Source organism: Pygoscelis adeliae, unplaced genomic scaffold (assembly GCF_000699105.1).
Source record: "Pygoscelis adeliae isolate BGI_AS28 unplaced genomic scaffold, ASM69910v1 Scaffold218, whole genome shotgun sequence".
In the NCBI taxonomy this organism is placed as follows: Eukaryota; Metazoa; Chordata; class Aves; order Sphenisciformes; family Spheniscidae; genus Pygoscelis; species Pygoscelis adeliae.
Window position 1 is genome coordinate 2,716,389 of NW_008825433.1, and position 7,345 is coordinate 2,723,733.

The 7,345-nt window shown below is 35.3% G+C and overlaps 1 protein-coding gene across 1 annotated transcript in view; it reads left to right on the forward strand.

Annotated features, from left to right (window-relative positions):
• The window catches only part of TTC27 (tetratricopeptide repeat domain 27), a 138,114-nt gene that overhangs the window by 51,028 nt on the left and 79,741 nt on the right, over positions 1–7,345 (forward strand). The gene's annotated exons all lie outside the window — the stretch shown is intronic.

Here is a 7,345-nt window from a genome sequence, read left to right on the forward strand (position 1 = left end):
AAAAAGAAAATCCTAGTCTTTTTATTAGATAGATAAATGTAAAATAGGTTGGTTTTAAAGTAATGTTTGTTTAGGTCCCTATGCTAATACAGTACATGTAAGATCTGCATGAGGGAGCTGAGTGAATCACTGTAAAACAGTTTGGTTTATGTAGGTTTTCTGTTTGTTGCTACGATGATCATAGTGCTTTCTCATGATATACTCATGGTTTCTGAAGTATTTGGTTTTAACTACAGTTTTGATTTGTTTTTTTAAAAGGTGGGAATAGAGAGTAGGAAAAAAATGAAATGTAGAAAAATGAGACTGTTCACTCTCACTTCATATTGTAGTAATTGAAGTACCCAATAAAGATATTAAAGAATGGTGACCATTAAAGGAGAGAAAAAAATTTACAGAAAGAATAAATGTAAGGAAATGCACACATAGAAAAGGCTGTAGGAATGAAAAAAGCTGGTGAACCGAGTACTGCAAACTTTTTTTTAAAATGGTGAAACTATTACAGTATTTTTTTTTTTGCAAAAATAATGTTAATGCAAATATATAAAATTTCAAGACATGCATATAATTTTGTTAAAACAAACCCTGCCATTTTTGCTCTTAAAATAATAGGTTTTAAATTAAGGGTTTTCTGTGAAAACTCAGGATTTTTCTTCTCATATTTTATTTCCTGTCAAACTCCCTGGACTTTTTTGTACACTCCCTGCTTCAGTCTTCCCACTACCCACTATTGTTTGCATAATTCTTGGGTGGAAATGCAGTCATTATATACCTGAATCTTGAAATAACTTCTCCATATATTCTATCCTTTTAATATTAAATGGAGTGATACTGTGATAACAGAACATCTTTATCAAGATTGGCTCTATTCCTGTAATGGTGTACTTCCCAGAATAACGAACCAGGAGTGGGGTTTAGTTGTTTTAACACTTGAGTTTTCAAACATTTAAACACTCTTCAGGTTTTACAGCAGAGGAGAAAGAGTCAAGGTAGCACATATACTAGGCAAGAAAGATAATCAGCTTTACTGTCGTCTTTTATCTAACGCTGCTTGACAGATCATATTACCTATTATCTGAGATGTAAGAGATCTGCTAGGTGAATTCTACATAATAGGAAAATTAAACTGCGTTTTTCTGCCATCTGGTGGCTGATTCCTCAAAAATCACAGGAGAAGTGATGAACTTGCTCCTTAAATATTTATTGCAGTGACTGTGGGGAGTTTATGTTTTCATTAATTTATTTATCTTTTTATAGAGCTTGTAAGTCAGCTACAGCTTGCTTCACCCTTGTAAGATCAGCAGCCACTATCAGGATAGATCTCCAGAGAAACACAGCTGTAAGATATGTGTAGGCTTCCCTATCACTTTGTGCTCTGAGTAGCAAAAAAGAAGGGTCTACAGCAGTAAACGAACAGGAATTTAGATCTCGCTAGCAGTGCAGAATTCAGTGGGCAGCAGTGACTTAAAGAAGTAGCTGGAAGCCTAAAAATTAGAGGAAATAATAGATTTCAATATCAGAATAGTGTTCTTTTAAACTTTTGCTTAATGTTTCCAAGTTAACTGGATGTAGGGACACAATTCAATCTTACCATTATTTTCTCTTTTGATCTTGACTTATGCTCCCAAGACACAAACAAGAACAAGTATGATATTACCATCCCAAATCTTTCCTGGAAACTGAAAACAGGAATCAGATATTAGCTTATATGAGTTCTTTTCAATAAAGGATTCTTTTGTGGAGTTTGCACCTGAGCCTAAAATTGTGGATAGTCACTGCAGAATTTCATGATAAAATCTCCGAGTTCTTCTGCATCTTAGGTCTGAGTCACCAAGGCAAGCAAATCCATCTCTGTGCTTCCTGGCAGTAGGGATATTCTGTGTGAATGTTAACACAGCCTTGGTTCTTACGGTGTCTGCTAGCTGAGTAAATAAGTGATACTGCAAATGTTATCACTTGTATTTAAGGTATTTACCAAGCTTTGGTATTACCTAGTGAAACAAGCAATTGAGCACTTTATCAATGCTGCTCTAGTAATTTCTTTAGCATCATTTAAACTGCTCTGTGTGTGTGTGTGTGTGAGCAGGCATCTTCTCAGCCTACATGTGGATTCCTAAATCTGCAGGCTGGTTAGATGGTTGTCATGCATTCATCTGATATCTGCTGAAATTTATGTTTCCTGAAGAAAGGAGGGCATTTCAAGATATCTTAGGAAACCTGAGAAATTGTAAAGCGTTTTTAATAGATCAGTGAATCATCAAGAGATCCTCTTGCTTTAGACATTGCAAAACAAATGTATGTGACCTGCAGTTTCTCTCGAGCAGGGAGAATTAAGGTCCAGGTAGTATCAGAGGGAAAGGATGATGAAAGTAAACTCAAGTAGATGATGTGGTCCTGTCTCATACTAGGTGTAGTTTGGCAAACAGGCGTTCTAAACTCCCTTTTATATCTCTAGAAGTTGAAAATTACTATATCTTGAGAGAGATGTATGTTTTAAACAACATAGCTTACAGTCCTAGAAAATAACACTATTAAGTCACTATTAGTCACTGCTTGGTGACTGTGGTCAAATACAAAAGGATGGCTGCTTTTCATTTACTGAAGTTGCTAGGGAATAGTTGCCATTGTCCTAAAAGTACTAACTTTTGTAGCTAAGAATTACTTTTAGTATTGCTAATTTTTGAAGCAAGGTGTGGGGGTGTATCAAATCCTGTGCACTTGTATATGTAGTCTCATTGGCTGGGATAGTTCCTCTTGGTACACTAATTTGGACTTCCGTGTTTGAGGTGTTCTAGTCAAATCTATTCACCTATCATCAGCATAATATTTCAACTTTTAAGCTGTTAATCTATAGCTGAAATTAGATACATTTGTTTTGGGTTTTTTTCTGCTTATAGTTAAATCGTTGATTTGGTATCTTTACATGAGAAGTAAACGTAGCACCCATGCACTTAAGAATAAACACAAAATTAAACATTTGATTTTAAGGGGAATTAATTATTCTTTTTCTCATGCATAATGGCTTAGGGAATCAGTTATACTGTTTTTAATTAATTCTATTATGGAGCACCTGGACTCCTAAGAAAGCTAAGATCTTATTTAGAAATCAAATATCACACAAGCTGCCTCAGAGACAGTTATGCATATGATATTTGGCAAACTTTCTGATTCAAAGAACTAAGTCTGTACTGCTTTCACACTGAGGTTTTGTAGCTTAGTTTACTTCCAGCTCCCCAAGGTAGTTTTACAATGCCTAAATATGCTTCCTTATCCCATCTTTAATTTCAGTGGATTGTTTTTTAATGTAAAAATACAAATGTGAAGTCTGCTGGGTTTTATATCGGGCAGCAGTTTTTCCCTAGAAGTTTACAAGTACATCACTGATCTCTGTATATCAGTGGCCCAAATACTTTTTTAGAAAAAAAAAATCCAAATCCTTTTCGTAAATGAGCAGAAGTAGGGTCTTAAAATCACTTATATTAAATATTTGCTGTTTGCTTTATTTTGAATAGGTAATGCAGTTAAGACAATATACCAAAGAGGAGATTAAATGAACAACACTGATATTTTAGTATATTTTTTAAAAGAATTTTTTAAAAATTACATTTAAAGCTTTATAAAAGATGTCCGTCGTGTGAACATAAACTTTAGAACAGGAAACTAAAAAGTATTTCTGAAATGTAAAAGAGTTCCAGGAACATATGAAAGCTCTGTGTAAGAGCTGGTAAATCTTCCTTTATGTTTTAATTTTAAGATTATGCAGTTCTTGCAGGAAAATAAGGGAAGGATTAAATAGTGGACGGTGTTGCATTTTTCTCTTACAAAAGAGAAAAATGCTTTTTAAAAAAAACACTAATAAGATTAGACTCTGCAATACAAGTTCTTACAGCTTTATAGAAAAGCTATATATACAGCTTTATACTATAGCTTATAGTTTACATACTGGGGAGGCAATTCAGTGTTTCATAGTCTGATATGACACTCCAACAGATTATCCAGGATTAAGGAGCTGCAGCTGGTCCTTAACATTACCCCTTTCCTCTGTCCTAGCCCTCGCTTTGTCCAGGAGAAATGGGCTTTGTGGTAAATGTGATGAGCACTTAGTCCAGTGTGGGAGAATATTACTTTTTTCCCTTATTAGTGTGTTATGATCAAGGGACTTTGAGTGGTAGCAACAGTATTAACCTATAGGGGACTGAGGAGAAAAAGCAACCAGAAGCTGTGGAAGAGAAGCCTCTTGCTTTGTGCTTCCCACGTGTTAGCCCCATATTTGTATCCTTTGGAATCCATAGAAGGGAAGGAAAAGGGACCGTGGAAAACTTAGTTGCATTGGTCTGTTATACTCCTGAGACTTCTATCATTTATGGAGAGTAGAGCAGTTGGTTTCTTTATTAAGCGGTGAAAACCAGGGAAAGGAAGCTCTGGCAGCTCTTCTGTCTATTGACACTTTGAACAGGTGAATATATCTTTCTTAAAGAGGAAGAAAAGTGTAATAGCTTTTATTTTGCTCAGAGTACAAAACTTAAAAATTATTCACCATCTTCTAACAAAAATACCTGATCATTCTGAAATTGTTCCAGTAATGCCATGAAGGATACCAAGGTCTGACCAAGGACTTGGAGAATGTGGAGGCAGACTGTCAAAATCCAAGGAATACTGTGTATTCCAAAGATGGACAAGATGGGAATGCTTCACGTCTTTTGTTTTTCCACTGTGTTGAGCTACTGATTCCATAAGAGACTTGTTTTTACTAGGGAATTTGAGAATGGTTGGACAGATTTTTTTTTTTTTTTCCCCCAGAAGTGGGCATTTATTGAGTGTAATAGAAACTGATGTTGTATGGTACCTTTGAAAATCACAGCAAAGAATTACAGTGCACATTTTATTGAGTGCGTGTATATGCATATATGAATACTTTCTGCTTTTCACTGTAGGAAGGGGGCTTTGGGAGGAGGGAGTGGAGGGTGGAAATGAGAATGCTTTGTTTTTCTCATCTTTCGTATGGCATTTGTGATATTAATGTGGGACTAGGGAGCAATCAAATCACGGCATATGATATTTTTAATGTTAAGCCTTCCTATCAAAATCTCTATAAAACTAACATGCCAATTTGGTTTCTAAAGAGAAATTATTTATATAGCTTAAATAAAAGCAGTGCATTTTTCTCTGCTGAGAAAATGGCTGCAGTTTTCTTTATGTTTTATAACCAGCAAGAGTATTGAAAAGCTCATTAAGAGTGCCATGTGTCTCTACTGCTGTAACTTTCGTGGCTTTACAAAAAGTCTCTTTCACTTCTTTTCTAAGCCGTGTTGCCCATTTTGAATAGCCTCTGTTGGTTACAAGCTTACAATACTGCAAAGACTTTCCCTCAGCAAAGCTCTGCTAGTATTAGTAAGACTTTTTTCTTTTTTTAGGTAAATTAATTCAAAGCTATTCTATTCTTTTTTTCTTTCTTCTAAGTACTTTTATTCAAAAGTCTGAATCATTTTCCAGGAACGTCAGGATCTAAATGCTGCTAATTTAATGCATGTATGCTTTCTAGCCCATCACATGTTACTGGGAAATCGGATTGAATTTGGCAAAAGAGAAGCTGCCTCTTTCTGCTGGAGTATCATGTGCAAAGACTCAGCTAGATTTCTTGGAAGCTTATTCACAAAGTGTCTGGTACTTATGTTTACAATGTATTGTGGATAGGAAATTAACCTAGTGTTGTCAGTTATTTTTGCCGCTGTTGTATGCATTTAGATGTTTTAGGGTAAAATAACTGGGTGCTGTAGTACATGTGTTGCAGGGCAGGGGGGAAGCTTGCATTCCATTCCAAAACTGGGATTAAGTAACAGTCTGTTTGAAGTTGTTTTATTTTACAAAATATCAGATTTCAACATAATTGACACTTTTATCCCTTTCAACTTTGTTCTCCTCTGTGGTCTACATTCTTCCCTGAGTCCATAGGATCCACAGCTCTGCTTGCATCATATCTTACAGGAGATGATTCCTGCTTTATTGTGTGCCTTTCTGAGCAGGAAGAACTTTGGGATAGCCTTTTCTTTCTAGAATAGTCTGCTCTTTCATATAATCCGTACAGAATTACTCAAGCGATAGATTTTTAGTGGTCTCAATGAAACCGCAGTGGCAAGAGAACATGAAAATCATGTTTTAAATATTAATAGATTATTTGCTTGTCTAAGGGTTTAAGAAGTTAAGCAGGCAAATTTGATGACAGTTAGTAACATTTTTTCCCACAGCAGCCTTTCTTCTCCCCCTCCTCCTTCCTCTTTATCTATCAGCAGCTCACTTAAATTTTCTAGCAACCTCTGACAGCCAGTTGACATGTCACAGGCTTCCCTTCCCCCTCTTGTGTCCTTCACCAGTTATAACTACTATAATTTATTTCAGCAAGAAAGATTTCATTGCAACAAGAAGATGAAATTAAACCCCCTATTGAATAAAATGCTGTCTGAGGTATCATCTGAAGGAAATAAGACATTCTCACTTCTCTGTGCAGTGCTTAATACTCCCTTTTTGACCATATACTGATGATAAGTTCAATTCATATGTTATCAGTACTAGCAGTCACTTTTTTTTTAGTGATTTATATTCTACCGGTCTGCCTGTTTGGCTGGAGAGAGGGCAGATGAGCTAAACAAGGGGTAAATCCAAGTCTCCATTTTTTCAAAGTAAACTTACATTTTTGTTCTTTTACCATATGTGAGGAAGAATTATTCTTAAAGTTTATTTAGCTGTCCTAATGTCTTGCCTTCATCTCCTTTGCCTAGTTTTAGTATTGTCCCTTCATTTGTTTTTTTCCTAATCCAACATTTCAAATATTAGTCTAATCTTGCTTGTTCGATAGCATCTGAAAAAATGAAGGTGGTTGAATTCTTGTTCACTGGTCTACTTGCTACTGTCTCTAAGCAACTGAGTTTAATTTTCTCTGAACGTATCATGTCTGTAGTTTGAACTGGAAGTAGAATATTTCTCATACCAGCACCCCAAACATTCTTTCAGGGCTATATGAAAGATGAAATATTGAAAAAGTAACAGAATTTTTTTTACTTATTACACAATTTAGAATAGGTTTGATCAGAATGCCATAGTCCTTGATTGCAGTCATGAAGTATGTATTTTTTCTACCCCCCAAGGTGTCTGAAGTTTGCAAATCTGATACTCTGTTTCATTTATCATCACTAAAATGTCACTGTTTTGTTGTGTTTTTTTTAAAAGAAAAACAGGTGCAGTCAATTCTAGCTGTTCTTCTATTCTAGCTGCTTTGGAAAAAATGTAAGATAAACTCAATAAGAAATGAATCTATCTTACCCTGCTTCTGCATAAATTTCTCTTTCTATTC